Source organism: Chrysochloris asiatica, unplaced genomic scaffold (assembly GCF_000296735.1).
Source record: "Chrysochloris asiatica unplaced genomic scaffold, ChrAsi1.0 scaffold00012, whole genome shotgun sequence".
NCBI classification, from domain to species: Eukaryota; Metazoa; Chordata; class Mammalia; order Afrosoricida; family Chrysochloridae; genus Chrysochloris; species Chrysochloris asiatica.
The window spans coordinates 30,912,766-30,929,822 of NW_006408530.1; positions in this window are offsets into that span (position 1 = coordinate 30,912,766).

The following is a 17,057-nucleotide window of genomic DNA, read 5'->3' on the forward strand; positions in this document are numbered from 1 at the left end:
TGCTTTGTTTTTAAACTTTCTTTCCCTCTCTACAACCCTGTCCTGCCCTTTCCCATATTAAAAAAAAAAAAAAGTTCAGGGCATGTTCTTGGGCTGAGTATCTACGCACATGTATGACAGAAGAACCCACCAGTGGTGAGGGTGAGGGTGCCAACTCCCTTAGGCAACCCCCCCCGCCTCTAGTCACCAAAATGGAAGTGCACAAACAGTGGGGGGTAGGGGGGCAATGACCAGATACCAAAATAAAAAATCATAACAAAGCAAAACTGACAAAGTATATTGTCCACCTTTGCTCCAAGGTTCCCACAGTGTTTTTCTGTGGTGTTTCTGCTCCCCCACTTGGTCTTGACGTTTGGTCTCACCCAAGATGTCAGCTCAGGGCCCACGTGCCCGGCAGATTCAAAAGTGCATGGTTTCTTACTTCACCTTCAAGTTCCACTAGCTATAAGCCTTCAAACTTTTAAAATATTCCTAGCTATGTGGTTCTGAGTTTTGGAGCTCTGCCCTGGATCTGCTTTGCCTAGTATTCTGTAGTATGGCTGACGGCGAACATCACTGCACCTGCACCCTAGTCGCCATCAAGCACCGCCTCCGAATGTTGTTGTTTTTAAGTGCCTTTAAGTTGGTTATGACTCATAGCGATACTGTATAGGGCTTCCAAGGAGCAGCTGGTGAGTTTGAACCACCAACCGTGCAGCCGAGTGCTTATCCTACAGCACCATACCAGGAATCCACAGATTGAATAAATATGGTGAAAGGATACAATTTTGATGCACACTCTTCCTGACTTTAAACCTCTTGGTTTATGTAGTTTCCACAGGAGCACTTCAAGTGTTGTGGAATTCCCATTCTTTACAAAGTTACCCATAATTTGATATGATCCACAAAGTCAAATGCCTTTGTATAGTCAATAAAACACAGGTATTTTCTGCTTTCAGTCAAGATTCACCTGACATCAGTGATGATGTTCCTCATTCCATGTCCTCTTCTGAATTGGGCTTGAATTTCTGGCAGGTCTCCATGGATGTCATGCTGCAACCATTTTTAAATCATCGTCAGCAAAATGTGTGTGGTATTGATGATATTATCTGCTAATTTCTGTATTCTGTCAAATCAAATTTCTTTGAGATGGCACAAATATGGATCTCTTCCCATCAGTAGTCCAGAGAACTGTCTTCCAAATTTCATGACAAAAACAAGCGAGCACTTACAACATTGCACTTGTGTGTTGAAATATATCCACTGGTATTGTGTTAATTCCTGGTGACTTGCTGTTGTTTTTTTGCCAATACCCTCAGTACAATTTGAACTTATTCTGTCAGTACCTTCAGTTCCTGGTTACATGCTACCTCCTGAAATGATCTAAAAGAGTCAACAAAACGTTTTTGTTACAGTGACCCTGTGTGTTCCTTTCATCTTACTTTGATACTTGTGCAATATTTTTCCCATAGAATTCTTCAATACTGCAATTTGAGGCTTGAAATATTTTCTTCAATTCTGCCAGCTTGATAAATGTTGAGTGTATTGGGAAAAAATATGTTATTGCATACAAAAATTTTCAGAGTTATATGGTCCAAGGCTGGGTCAGTGCTTCAAGATTGGCATCAAGGCCTTTCTGGTGGTGACAACTCTCTCTCCCTGCCACCCCATGTGATTATGCTCTTGCAAAGGCTCTCCTTCAACCATCTCCAGAGCAGCTGGTAGATTTGAACCACTGACCTTTCGGTTAGCAGCCCAATCCTTAACCCTCTGTACCACCAGGATTCTTTTCCTTCTGTAAACCATGTTTTATTAAGGAAGAAAACATTTCCCCAAAGCATCCAGGTTAATGGTCCCCCACTGGCAAAAACTGGATCAAAGTGCAAGCTTTAGTTGTAAAGTGGTAGTTGTGGTTGTGTGTCATGGAGTCAGTCCTTCAGTCCATTCTGACACACTTCTTCTCTCTCCCTATGGCCCTTCCCCACCTGGCACTAGAGCTACCAGGTACTTCTGAGACAACTGGGGTACTGTCTTCTGCCATTGGACCTGGGCCTGGCTTCATTGGTACATCCCTTACTCCAAATCAAAGTCATAAATTCAAATGCTTCCAGATGCATAGTCTGTACACAAGGAATAGTTTCCTGCCATATTAAAAACAAAAAAGCAATCCATGGACCATAGCAAGTGATACTTAATCTCAGTGTTGGGAACAAAAGGGAATGGTGAGGAGTGTGGGAAAACTCAAAAATCATGTCCCCTTCCAATGAGAACAGTAAAGAGTTGTCATGCAGAAATATAGTCACAAGACTGCCAGATCATCCTATTTACCTGAAGAAGTCAAAAACCAAGAATATTTTCTTCATAAAAAGATTTAAATATTGACACCATTGCTTTACAAAAGTGTGCATGCCAAGCACATGTCCCTGGACCTTGCATGCACAATAGACTAGCAGTTTGCAACCACAGTTTGAGGTCTTCCCTTAAGTAAAGTGGTGGTGGTGGTCGTGTGCCACTCAGTTCCAACCCATAGTGGCCCTGTATGGGGTTACTGAGGAGAAGCTGGGTTTGAACCACCAACCTTGCAGTTAGCAGTCCAGTGCTGATTCTACACACAAGGACTCCATAACATCATACTTGCTGGTGGTGGTTGTGTGCCACTGAGTTGGTTCTGACTCGTAGCGACCTTAGATAGAGTTTCCAAGACTGTAAATCATTATGGTAGCAGAAAACCTCATCTTTCTCCCATGGAGTAGATTAGAACTGCTGACCTTGCAATTAGCAGTCCAGCTCTTAATTCACTATGCTAACACAAGGAAAAAGAGGAAGACCCCCCAGAGCAATGGAATGGCAAAAGTGGCACATCAATGGGCTAAACATGGCAACAATTGTGAGGTTGGCCCAGGACCAGGCAGTGTTTCGTTCTTTTGTACATAGGGTTGTTATGACTCGGTACTGACTTGACGGCACCTAACAACAACAACAAACACATGGAAACATATTTCTCTCCCTAGTGAGTGGTTTTACTTGGTCTAGCAAGACCATCTCTTCACCTTAAGGCTTTTCTTAGCTACTGATCCTACCCATGACCCGTTCTTCATTCTTGGATAACTTTAGTCCATGTGATTCCTGGCTACTCCATGGTTCATAATTGGCAGTGCAGACGGAAGGCACAGCCCTTTAAGAAAGTATGTTCTTTGTACTCGTGTAACCATCTGCCAGGTCTGCAGGGCCAAGGCCCCATCTTGGATCCCCGGTCCAGAGTCTGTGTTCTCTAGGGACACTGTCACTGGGTACCATGGTTGGGATCCACTATTAATCCATACCACCCCACTTCCACTGGGCCCTTGCTGCCTCTTACTATTCCCATCCCACAATGGTTCCTCCATATCCTTGGCCCTCTTCTAAAGCACCCAGGTCCCCCAAAGTTCCCCAGAGTCAGCTGACAATGAAGATAAAGATGGCAATGACAAGCTGAGAATAGTCTGTTGAGAGTCTGTCATGTGTTGGGCTCTTGGCTTTACCTCATTTAAATAGTTCTTCAAAGTAGATATATTGTTACCTCCATTTATAGAATCTGATAATCATTGAAAATACATAAATGGTCTAAGATTAGAGGCCAGCAAATGTCAGAGGCAAGGAGCAAATCTATGCCCACTGGTTCCAAAGTCTCACTTTTCCCCCTCTAACCTGTGAACTGGTTCTTCCAGGTCACTTCCCCTCCTCCCAGGATACTCCCTCCTGTCCTCATTCACTCCTTCTCCATCACCCCCAAATGCTCCTATCATCCATATCTCAGAAGAGTAATCCTTTCTTCCTGGGGCTAAGACCCCACACTCTGCCCCTCATTGCTTCCTCTGTGTCCCCCTCTAATCTTTTTGTGGTTTTTGATTCTTTGGTTTCTCCCGTCTACTCAATATTTCCATAAGCCCTACACCCACTGGTGTTTCCCTCTGTCTACAGGCAAGAACTGGGTTTTACTATGTTGGGCTAGATGGGGGAGGGGAACTGAGGCTAGAACACAAGCAAAGGACTCATCTCAAGTTTCTCTCAGATGTTGATCCTCACAACAACCCATTCGGAGTAGGTATTATGGGTCTTGCTTTTCAGTTTAGGAAATTAAAAATCAGAGAAGGTAAGACATTTGTCCATAGTCACACAGTTATGTGTTGTTGTTCTTAAGTGCTGTAAAGTCGATTCCAACTCATAGCAACCCTACATAATGTTTTCGAGAAACAGCTGGTGGGTTTGAACCACCAACCTTGTAAGCAGTCCAGTGTTTCTCCTGCAACACCACCCCAGGGTTCCAGGTAGTCACATAGCTGTGATTTAATCCCAGTTGCCTGACCTCACAACCCTGATTTTTTCATAACATTAAACCATTTCAGTGGAGGTTGAATAATTGCAAATGCTGAAACAGAGGCACAGGACAGAACACTAAGAACCACACTCTCTCTTCTGAGTTCACCTGTGACTCCTAGCCAACCCTCCCCAGACGATTTTCTGAGGCCAAATCACAGCCATTTAAGGCTGTTGTTGCTGTTGAGTGTTGCTGAGTTTGTTCCAACTCATAGCGACCTTGCACAGGGTTTCCGAGAGGCAGGTGGTGGGTTTACACCACCAACTTTGCCGTTAGCAAGTCCACACAAGAACCTCATTTAAAGGCATGGTGGGAGCCATAGTCTCTAATTTTCAAGTCCTCCTTCTCACACACACACACACACATACACACCCCAAACCAGTGACATCGAGTCGATTCCAACTTGTATCTGACTTACAAGACACAGTAGAACTGCTCCTTTGGGTTTCTTTCTCCCAAGGAGCAACTGTTGGGTTTGAGCCACTGACCTTGCAGTTAGCAGTCCAGTGCTTGTCCCAAAGTACCACACAAGGATTGCTTCCTTCCCACAAGTGCGCTGGAACGATCCCTGAACTGGGAACTAAATGGACGTGGTAGGTCTGATTCCACTGAGAGAAGAGGAGAGAAAGAAGACAGAGGGCTTCTGATTTGTGCCAGCTGTAAAGGCCCAAATTCTTACTAAGGTGTTCTTCGGACACAGTTAAACGTAGGTTTAGCGTTTAAGAATCCTACTTGTGAAAGAACTGACAAATGACTGCAGGGTTACGTAGCTCATATGACTATTAAGATTTCCAGGAACTAGTCTGGATCATCTTTCAAATCACCATATTATAATACTGTATCTGGAGCTCTAGGATACGCACTGGGCTGTGAACCACAAGGTCAGTGGTTCAAACCCACCAGCCGCTTCTCAGAAACCCTATACAGTTTCACTATGAGTCAGAACCAACTGGATGGTACTTAACAACAACTGTAGTAGTGGACTGTTAACAGCAAGGTTGGCAGTTTAAACCTGCCAGATGCTCTGAAAAAGAAAGATGAGGCTGGCTGTCTGTTTCTGTACAGAGTTACAGTCTTAGAAAACCATCCATAGGGTTGCTATGAGTCGGAATTGACTCCGCAGCAGTGGGCTTGCTTGGGGGTTATATTTCATTTGGGAGCAGTGGTGGTATGGTGGTAGAATTCTCATGTTCCATTTAGGAGATACAGGTTCGATTCCTAGTGAAAACATGATAAGCACTGCACCGCTAACCATAAGGTGAACAGGTCAAACCCACCAGCCACTCCTTGGAAACCCCATACACGATCACTATGAATTGGAATTGACTTGACAGCACTTAACAGCAACAAGCACTAAATGCACAGCCACTACATGCCTGTCAGTGCAGGATTGAGTGTTACTATAATGATGAACAGTTTTCAACAGAAATTCTAGACTAGGAAGAAAAGCCTGGTGATCGATCCACTTCTGAAAATCAGCCAATAAAATTCCTATGTATCACACCAGTCTGATCCAAAACTCATTCACTTGCGCATGAGGTAGCCATGAGTCAGGACAGTTCAACAGCAGCTAGCAACTTAGGGTTGCCATGAGTCAGGGGTTGCTTTGACCACTGTAGGATAAGCACTGGACTGCTAACAGCAAGGTTGGCGGTTCAAATCCACAAGTCACTCCTCAGAAACCCCATGCTGGGTTGCTATGAGTTAGAACTGACTCGATGGCACTTAACAACAACAGATTTTTATAGGGTCCTGATGCGGCACTATAGGATAAGCACTGGACTTGTAACCATAAGTCCAGCAGTTCAAACCCACCAGCAGATCCTCAGAAACTCTATACAGGGTCACTGTGAGCTGGAACTGACTCCATGGCACTTAACAACAAGTCTTGACTAATCTAACGAAGCTGTTTGAATGTCTAAGTAGCAATTCAGTTGAACTGTTTTAATTCACCTGGAAAAAATACAGTCCAAAATGTTCTTAGTGTTTGTACATGTGTTTTGATACTAAAAGCAGAAGCAGGTCAGACAAGCTATTGGAGCAATGTTCGTATTGCAAGTCCACACAGATAACATCTTCAGATAAGATGAGGTAAGAACCAGAAAGCCAGGCCTGCAATCACGGAAAGAATTGTTGCTGCAAGACTCTGGGCTATTTAAAAAAGAAGACTAAGAAAGGAAGAAAAGAGTCACGATTCTATCACTCAACTTTCAAGCATTGGCTTCTGCCTGGTCTTCTGCTTCACTTTAGGAACATTTGCATGAAACTCATTGTTAAACAGAGCAGCTACTATATAGCAAAGGAATTACTGTGGGAATTCTAGCTTCCAGACTATCAGCAGCTATTGCTTTGATGTCTCTTAATTTGCAGTGTTTAGGGAAGAATACTGTCTCCCCTCCTAGAACACCTGTTCCTTAAAGCTTCTTCCCTTGGCTGGAATAATTTTCCATTTATGAAATGTCCTCTTTTCAAGTTGTCTTTGCAAACCCCATATTGCACATTTAAAGTTCATGACCCCTTTTTCCTCTTTCTGTTCCCAGTTCTCCTGCTCCCACAATTTCTAAACGGCTGGGCAGGAAAAAAGGTAGATGAGCAGAGCTGCAGGAGCACCGAGGCTCCCTAGTTATCCTCCTCTGGGATAAATGTTCCCTAATTGTTAGAACCAATTACCCGGGAGTTTCTCTCCAATTCCACCTGGGCTCACAGTCTGGCTTCACTTCCATTCCCTTATTAAGGAAACAATGAAAGGAACACGACGGAATATTCTGGTGCGGACAACGATCTCAATCAATAAATTACTTCCTCTCCCAGCGACTTTTATGGGTCAGAAGAAACCATATGGCCTGAGCCTGCGACTCTGGGTCAGCATCAGCAAACAGAGGGCTTCCACCTTTCACTCTGATTGTATTTAAAGGCTGTAAGGTGCCCAGTTCAAACTTATTTCATCATGACCCTACATGCCAACTACATGCAATTTGCTCTCAATTGCCACCTACCACCCCTCCTTCCCAGCTCTGGTGGCCTCTGCTTCGGACCTTTTACTCTGTGCTAGGAGTCCTGGAGGGCAATAGAATAAGCACTCAGCTGCAAGGTCAGTTTGAACCACAAGGTTGATGGTTCAAACTCACCAGCCTCTCCCCGGAAACCCAAAGACAGTCACTATGAGTAGGAACCTACTCAACAGCACTTAACAATAGCCAAGATTTATCCTAGAGTCCTGGTGTGGCATAGGGTAAACACTCGACTGCAAGGTCAATTTGAACTGCAAGGTTGATGGTTCAAACTCACCAGCTGCTTCTTGGAAACTCTATACAAGGTCACTATAAGTCAGAACCAACTGGACAGCACTTAACAACAACAGGTTTTTCCTATGTAAGCCTGGTGTGGCACTGTAGAATCAGCACTAGACTGCAAATCACGAGGTCAGCAGTTCAAACCCACCAGCTACTCCTCGGAAACTATACAGGGTCGCTCTGAGTTGGAACGGATTCATTGTCACTTCACAACAATAGTCTGCCTCTGCCAATATCTTTCCAATGCACCCTGATGGTGGTGGGGGCGGGGGGGGGGGATGTTAGCCTGCCTCAAAAAACAAATAAACTCATTGCCATCAACCCTATTCTAACTCACAACAACCATATAGAGGGGTTCTGAGACTGTAAATATTAACAGGAGCAGATACCCTCATCTTTCTCCCATGGAGTGGCTGATGGTTTTGAACTGCCAACGTGTGGTTAGCAGTCCAACACCAGGGCTCCTTATTACCCTGACCAGTGGAGTATGAGTACTCTATAAACTAGGTAAACACAGGGTTACTTTTGCATACGGATTAATCTATAATGAACCTCATCCATTGATGCGGCACAATTCAAAAAGAGAAGAAATAGCTGCAAACATTCATTAGCCATAGGAATGTGTAATGTACAAAGTATGAATCTAAGAAAATTGAAAGTTTTCAAAAATGAAACGAAACAATTAAAGATCGATATCCTTGAAGGAGCCCTAGTAGTGAGGCAGGCAGGTCTGTAGAAATAGACACTGGCCCCCGATGTCCCCCAGGCTCAGAGCTCATTCCTGGAGCAAGGTTCACATGGCAGGAAATAAGCAACAGACCACCTCAGCCTCATGTGATTCCCCAGGCTAATCTCCAGTCCCTGACCCACCTCTGGGAGGGAACAGAGCCCAGAGCTAATGTTCACCTGCTTCCGCTTCTGTAACTCCTTGATTGTATGCTCATACATCCTTCCCTGTCATGTGTTTGAACCAACCAATCCCAGGCAGCCCCGTGAAGCTGTTGGCTCCCCACCACCCCCCAACCAATCCCAAAAGAACTCATGCACCTCCTATTCCCTATAAAATATCCTCACACAGAGAACACAGGGCTCAGCCTCTGGATACCAATCCACTGAGCCATGCGCTAGCACAATAAAGCCCTTCCTTTGTTACAACCCGCGTGGCGTTGGCAACTCCTTCAGAGTGATTCTGGTAACAGTTGCATAGTGGACTATGAGCTGGGCTACTAACTACAAGGTCAGCAGTTCAAATCTACCAGTTGCTACGCAGGAGAAAAATGAGGCTTTCTGCTCCTGTAAAGATTTATAGCCTCGGAACTGACTCAGCGGCAAACCACCATCAGGCATCATGAGCTGAAATGGACTGGTATTAGCTATTTCTAACCAGACAATCATATGGTTGACTACACTGGCAATGAGAAATTGAAGAGGAATGGCATCACATTCTTTGTCAAAAAAAGCATTTCAAGATTTATTTTGAAGTACAACGTTGTCTGAAATAGGATAATATTCATACACCTACAAGGAAGACTAGTTAATAACACTATTATTCAAATTTGCACATCAACCTCTAAAGCCAATGATGATGAAATGGGAAGAATTCTACCAACTTCTTCAGTCTGAAATTGATCAAGCATGCAATCAAGATGCACAGATAATTACTGGGGATTAGAATGTGAAAGTTGGAAACAAAGAGGAAGGATAGGTGGTTGGAAATTTTGGCCTTGGTGATAGAAATGATGCTGTACATAACATGATAGAATTTTGAAAGATCAATGACTTATTCGTTGCAATACCTAAAGCGCCACATCAGGACTCCTTATCCTAGCATGTTGTTTCTATTGTTATGTGCTGTCTATTCAGTTCCAACTCACAGGGACCCTGTATAGGGTTTCCTAGAAAAGGCTGGTGAGCTTGAACTGCTGACCTTGCAGTCCAGCATTACCCACAATACCACACCAGGACTCCTATCCTAGCATAGTCCATACATATGATAGGCAATTGTTGTTGTTGTAAAGTGCTAGTTGGTTCTGACTCACAGAGGCTGTGTTTGAAGTACTGACCTTTTGGTTAGTAGTCCAGTGCTTATCCTATTGTGCCACACTAGGACTTCATATAATATCTTTTGTTCCTGTGATGTGCCACTGAGTCTGTTCCTACTCATAACGATCCTATATAGATTTTTCAAGGACCAGATGGTGGATTTGAACTTCCGACCTTGCGGTTCAAAACGACCTTGTAGTGAAGTGCTTATCTTATAGCATCAATATGAAGTATGACAATTACAGCATCTATTTGTGGTGCTGTGGGCTAATAAGCTGCAAGCTTGGCTTGAATTGTAAGGTAGGGGGTTCAAGCTAACCAGCTGCTCCTCGTAAACCCTATTTGTTTAGAACCAACTCAACAACAACAACAACAACTATAGATAGTATATTATTGTTATAGTTAAGTACCATCGAGTCGGTTCTGACTCATAGTAACCCTGTATATAGTTTCCGAGGCTTTAAATGTTTGCTGGAACAGAAAGCCTCATCTTTCTTCCATGAAGCAGCTGGTGAACTCAAACTGACCTTGTGGTTTGCAGTCCTGTGCTTAAGTATGGAGCAGGGTCACTTGTAATATATCTAGATACTGTATCTGTTGTTGCTGTTGTTAAGCGCCATTGAGTCGGTTCCGACCCATAGTGATCCTGTATAGGTTTCCAAGGAGCAACTGGTAAGCTTGAACCATGACCTTGCGGTTCAAATGATTTTACAGTCCAGTGCGTTAGCCCACAGCACCACACCAGGACTCTATATATAGATACTATATCTAGGTAGATATTAATAAGCCAATATGACCACATTGTCTATTTGGTCATAATTTAATCCCTAGTTCTGAGCATAATTTTGGCACATAGTATATATTTTTGTTGTGTGCCATCTAGTCAATTCTGACTCATAGTGACCCTGTATAGGGTTTACCAGAACGACTGGTGGGTTTGAACTAACAACATTGCAATTACCACTCCAGTGCTTATCCTACAGCACCACGGATTACCTAAGTCTTAAATTCACATAATATTTAACTTAGTATTAAAATATTCAGAATGTCAAGCTGTTTAGTATTCCTCCTCACTGCCATAGAGTCTATTTTTGTCTCATGGCGACCCTGTAAGACAAAGCAGACCTGTTCCTTAGGGTTTCTGAGACTGTAAACCATCAGAGGAAGCAGACTGCCTCATCTTTCTCCTAGCGAGCAGCTGGTGGGTTTGAACTGTCAACTTCGCAGATACCAGTCCAGTGTTTATCCCACAATGCCACATGAGAGCTCTTTTGGTTTGATAGTTAGCAGCCCAACATTTAAACTACCATGCCACCAGGGCTCTTTTGTTTAGCTAAGTGCCATCAAGTCGGTTCCGACTCATAGTGACCCTGTATTAGGCTTCTGAGGAGCAGTTGGTGGGTTTGAACAGCTGACCTTGTGGTGAACAGTCCAATGTTTATCCTTCAGTGCCATATTGGTGATATATTGTTGTTGTTAAATGCTTTCGAGTTGGTTCCAACTGATAGTGACTCTGTATAAGGTTTCTGAGAATGGCTGGTGGGATAGGAAACCAGGGCTATTTTGGATGCCAATGACAAACTCAATTCAAACTATGCAATTAAGATAAAAGAAAATGAAAGGAGAAGGAAGGAAAAATAGAGGAAATTGGTACATGTAGTCGAACAGTTCAGAAGTAGACTTCAGGTAGGACTGTACCCAGGGACTCAAACACAAGCATCAAAATCATTTCTATCCACTCGTCAGTTCAATTTTCCTTTCTTAGGCTCTCGTCATCCTTATAACTCTTACTCACAGAGAAAAGACAGTGTCTTTTTCTGTTTAGTTTAGCCACAAGTCCCCAGAAGAACTCAGATTTATACCTGATGGAGCTACACAGCCATCTCTGACCTAATCACTGAGGCTAGAGGCACTCCAACTGGGGAGGTTGGTTATGTGCCTTTGCAAAGAGAGATTGCTCAATTTTCTTCCCATACTACCTGGAATGGATTCCCTCTTTTTTTCTTAAAGAAAAAAAAAAAAAAAAAGGGGGGGGGGGGAAGTAGGTGTGGTTATTAGATGAAGCAGAGAAGAGAAACCTTGTTGGACAAAAGTTCTGGCTGCAACCGTTCACAGGCAGGAAAATGTCCAACTGTCCCCTGTGAGTCCTGAAACCCTAGAAGTGAGAATCCTAAATCTATGAATCCCATCCCATTAGTCTTTTCCTCTGTCTGCCTATGCTTAGGGACTCCTTGGGGGAAAAACCCTGAGAGGGCAATCATCTTCAGTCAAGGACATCCCCCCCCACCCGCCCCCACCCCCATTCCCTACTGCAAAGTCCCAGCTCCATTCCCACAGTCCCCCAAACAGGATCTTCCTTCAGTGTGCAGTGCCTGTGTTATACTGTACCAGAGGTGGGAGGAACCAGCCTGAGGCCACGCCCTCTAACTCATGGGCTCATTTGTCCCACTCACATTTCTGTTCCATTGCCTGACCTCCCACTCTGGGTGCTTGTCGTTTCCTAATCTAGTGCCATTTTTCAGCTCTTGATAATGGACCTTCCCCCCTTTACATGCTAAGTGGAAATCTAAGTGTGTGAGAACATCAATCACAGTCCTGCAATGGGTATGAAAGATGGCCTCAATTCTCACTCATCATCACAAAATTGGTAATGTGTTCAGAGAAGTTGGGCCCATTTATGAGAGGCTATGATCTGTGACAGACTAAATGACATGTTTCCAAATGCTCCTGCTGGGCCAACAAGGAGGGGAACAGAGCCATTTGAGTCCATTTCAGCACTGGATCTTCTGCCCCTGACTTGGATTCTGATGACATAGTAACTCCACAGTACAGCAATTGTGGAGTCCCTGGGGCATGCACAATGTTAACACTGCTAAATGAAAGGTTGGAGGTTCAAGTTCATACAACAAGTGCCTCAGCTGAAAGGCCTAACCATCTACCTCTCAAAAGACTCAGCCACTGAAAACTCTACAGAGCACAGTTCTGCTCTGACACACATGGGCTTCCCATGAGTCACAACTGACTCCGTGGTAACTGATTTGGTGACTTCTATTGCACAACTTTCAAGTGGGGCAAAGTGGGTCCTTTATTTCACATTCAGTGGTGTAAGAACCATCAAAGTTGATTCCAAATCTCTGAAGCAATCTCTGTTTGGCAGCATTTGTAAACCTATAGGACTCAAAAGAAAGATATAGTAAGATAAATCAAAAAGTATTGCTATTAGAGTTTCACTTCATACCAGCCAGGTATACTTCAAACAAAGCATATATGGCTGCAGACAAGTTCTCTCAGTAACACACTTGAGTCTCATCATCACCCTGCTCCCACCCCAAAAAGCACAGTGCTGTCCTATCAATTCAGACTCACAGCAGACCGATAAAACATAGTGCAACTGCTCCATAGGGTTTCTGAGACTGTACATTTTTACTGGAATAGACACCTCATCTTTCTTCTACAGAGTGACTGGCGGGTTTGAATCCACCAACGTTGGAGTGAGCAGCCCAGTGCCTAATTCAGTGCACCACCAAGGCTTTTGGTCTCATCAGGGTGTCTTAAAAAAAAAAAAAAGTCCACTCTAAACAGTGGCTTCCTAGGGGATCTTCTGGGGGTGCAGTTAAATTCAAGGCACAGAGGTCAGCTCAGAAGGTTATGGAAACTATTTTTCAAAATTCCAAAGGGATGTTTTGGTAGATTTTCTGGAAGGACACAGGATGATCAAAGGAGGTGTTATTGTTGTTGTTAAGCGTCATCAAATTGAGTCTAACCCATAGCGACCCTTGTATAGGGTTTCCAAGGAGCAGCTGGTGAGCTTGAACCACCAACCTTGCAGTTCAACCAGCTTTGCAGTCTGGTGCATTAACCCACAGCGCCACACCAGGACTCCAAAGGGGGCGGGGGTGGGCTATTATGAAGAAGTGTTAAGAAAATTGAAAACTGCATTGATGAGAAAAAGGACAGGAGTTTTTTTCTATCATGACAATGCACCTGCTCATTCTGCAAGGAATTTCATTGAGAAACCTTATCCTACCCACCTTAAAGCTCCGATTGTGCCCCTTCAGACTTATTTTTGCTCCCCAAATACAAAGACCATTTCAAAGGAACTTGATTTGAATTCCTCCAAGATGTCCTGGTGTGGAGCTGTGGGTTAATGAGCCAGACTGCAAAGTCATTTTAACTGCAAGGTCAGTGGTTCAAGCTCACCAGCTGCTCCTCAGAAACCCTATGCAGGGTTGCTATGGGTTGGAACCGACTCAATGGCATTTCACAACAACAAGAAGATGTCAAAACTACCATTTTGACGTGATATAAATCAAAGAATTCTTCAGGAAAGGTTTGTTTGTTGTTGTGTGCCATTGTTGTTGTTGTTAAGTACCGTGGAGTCGGTTCCGACTCATAGCGACCCTGCACAGGGTTTCCGAGGCTGCAAATCTTTACAGGAGCAGAAAGCCTCATATTTCTCCCACGGAACAGCTGGTAGTTTCAAACTGCCAACCTTGAGGTTAGCAGCCCAATTCATAAACACTAGAGAGATGGAAACACCACCTTCAGAAGTGTTTAGACCTAGCTGGAGGAGATGCTGAAAAATACTCGCTTTCCATTTTAGTACTTTTGTTTAATAAAGCAGTCTATGATTTTATAGCAATACTTATTGACTTGCCATCATAGAGCCCCTGGACGGAGCCTGCAAACTGACAGCCCCCGGGTAGAATATGATTCACAGGCAAGTTTTGTTGGGTTATCATAGTATTTACAAATAAGGAGAGTTCACCTACATAAAAGTCCAGCTATTGAACATCTTGCAATTCAAAAGGTCAGATAAAGCAGGCCAACATTCCAACATAGCAGTCCTCAATTGAAACTACAACTGCTCCTTTAAGATAGGTGTAAACTCAACAGTTGGCTACAGTTCACACAACCACCTATTGTCTTCCAATTCCATTACTCAATTGCTACCCTCCCCCACAGACATTTGCATCTGCAACTCTTGATTGTGCAGGCTCTTCATTTCACCTAGGGTTCAAAGGAGGCCCAAAGAAGTGGAAAGACTTGCTCAGTTCAGACTGATAGTCTATGTTGACTTTTCGTTCAATTCCAATGTTCCCCAAATCCTCGGCAGCCATCTCTATAGTCACTTCATTCTGCATTCCTTAACCCATAGATCTGTTCTTTGTCACTAGTTTTGTCCTTCAAGACTGTCATAAAGATGCAATCAAACAATATGTCACCTTTCAAGATTGGCTCAGCATGCCTTTGAGATGCATTCAGGTGTTACCAATATCTAACTCATTCCTGTTTGTTACTGAGCGCTATTCCCTTGTATGGATATACCTGTTTGTTTGCAGATGGAAATTCTTGACTGAGTGTGAAGAGGAGTTTTTGTTTTGTTTTTGAGGGGTAGAGCCCATATGGATCCCTTGTGTGGTACTGCAGGCCAAAGCACTGGACCACAAGGTCTGTTTGAACCCAGGGTTCAAACAACAATAGGTTAACAACAATAATAGAGGCGATAGGATGCAAGAGTTGGCTCAGATTTTTCTAAAAAGTTGATTGTTAAATTTTCAGAAATTTTGTCAGTCAGTTGTAAACTAGCCATTAACAAGTTAAATCAAATTAAGTAAAGATACTAAACAGTCCAAATGCATCACTTTCTAATTATGTTACTATCTTTTACAGCTGTCTGTGTTTTCTGGAAGTGTTTTCATCCAGGGTCTGTGTACTGGGGGGTGGGGAGGCAGCGATACTAAATAATGGTGTGCCCTGTATATCTTTTCCCAGCTTTGTGCTCACTTTGGTATCTTTAAATCCACCACAATGGGACTATTCACACCACAGAAATCAGCATGTGCCACAAATCAGGACTTTTTTTTCTTTTACCAGAGAGCCAGTTGTCAGCATTTGCTGGCACACAACTGCATGGAGGAAGGCAGAGAGAACTCCATGCACCCTTGACTCACTCCCACACAAAGCACCCCTCAGCATGTCTGATGGTTGTAAGTTGAGTCAAGTTTCTCCCCTGTAGGAGGGGAGGAGTTACACACAGTAAAAACCTGACAAGCTATATCCACCTATGTAGTATTAGTATGGCGCTAGATGGCTAACTGCAAGATTGCTGGTTCAAACCCACCAAGTGTTCCTCAGAAACTCTATATAAGTTACTTTGAGTTGGAACCAACTCAACAGAACTTAACAGCAACAACATTTGCTTAAAAGCATCCAGACACAGAGTGGTGTGGTGGGAAACACCCTGAGCTAGCACAAACATGCTGAGTCACTGTTCTGCCTTTACCACAAAAGACCTTCTGGTAGGGTCATGGGACAGGATACTTTCCTTTACCACCCACCGTCCACACAGCATCAGTCCTGCCTGTGAAGCCCTCCTCCTCAAACCCCACCTATCTTCCCAGTCCTGCACCTCCTCAGTAAAAGGAAAGACCAGGTGGGATTCCACCAGTCCTCCGTCAGTTTGTTGTACTGTGGTGACTTGCGTGTTGCAGTGTTTCTGGAAGCTATGCCACATGTATTTTAAATACCAGCAGGGACACTCATGGTAGACATGTTTCAGCTGAACTTCCAGATGAAGCCAGACTAGGAAGAAAAAGAAACAAACTACTTCCAAATATTTAGTCACTAAAAACCTTATGAATAGCAGTGGAACACTGTCAGCATCAGAATATTGAATATTGAAACATGATGAAGACCACCAGAATATTGTCAAATATAGTGCAGGAAGATGAGCCCCTGAGGCTGGAAGGATTCAAAATATGACTGGGGAAGAGATGCATCCTCAAAGTAGAGTTGACCGGGATGACGGGAATGGAGTAAAGCCTTTGGGACCTTCATTTGCTAATGGGGCCTAATGCAAAATGAATAGAAACAGCTGTAAACACCCATTAATAATCAGAACATGGAACGTATGAAGTATGAATCCAGGAAAATTGGAAATTGTCAAAAATGAAATGGAACACATAAACATGGATATCCTAGGCATTAGTAAGCTGAAATAGACTGGTTTTGACCATTTTGAATCTAAAAATCACATGGTTTATTATACTGGAAATGACAAATTGAAGAGGAATAGCATCACATTCATCATCAAAAAGAATAAGTCAAGATCTGTCCTGAAGTACAGAGCTGTCTGTGATAGGATTAGATCCACGCACCTATAAGAAAGACCAGTTACTATCAGTATTATTCAAATTAACATACCAACCACTAAAGCCAGTGATGATGAAACTGAAGAATTGAACTAACTTCTTCAGTCTGAAATTGATCAAACATGAAATCAATATGTATTTATAATTATTGGTGATTGGAATACAAAGGTTGGAAACGAAAGAGGAAAGATCAGTAGTTGGAAAATATGGCCTTGGTGATAGAAGTGATGC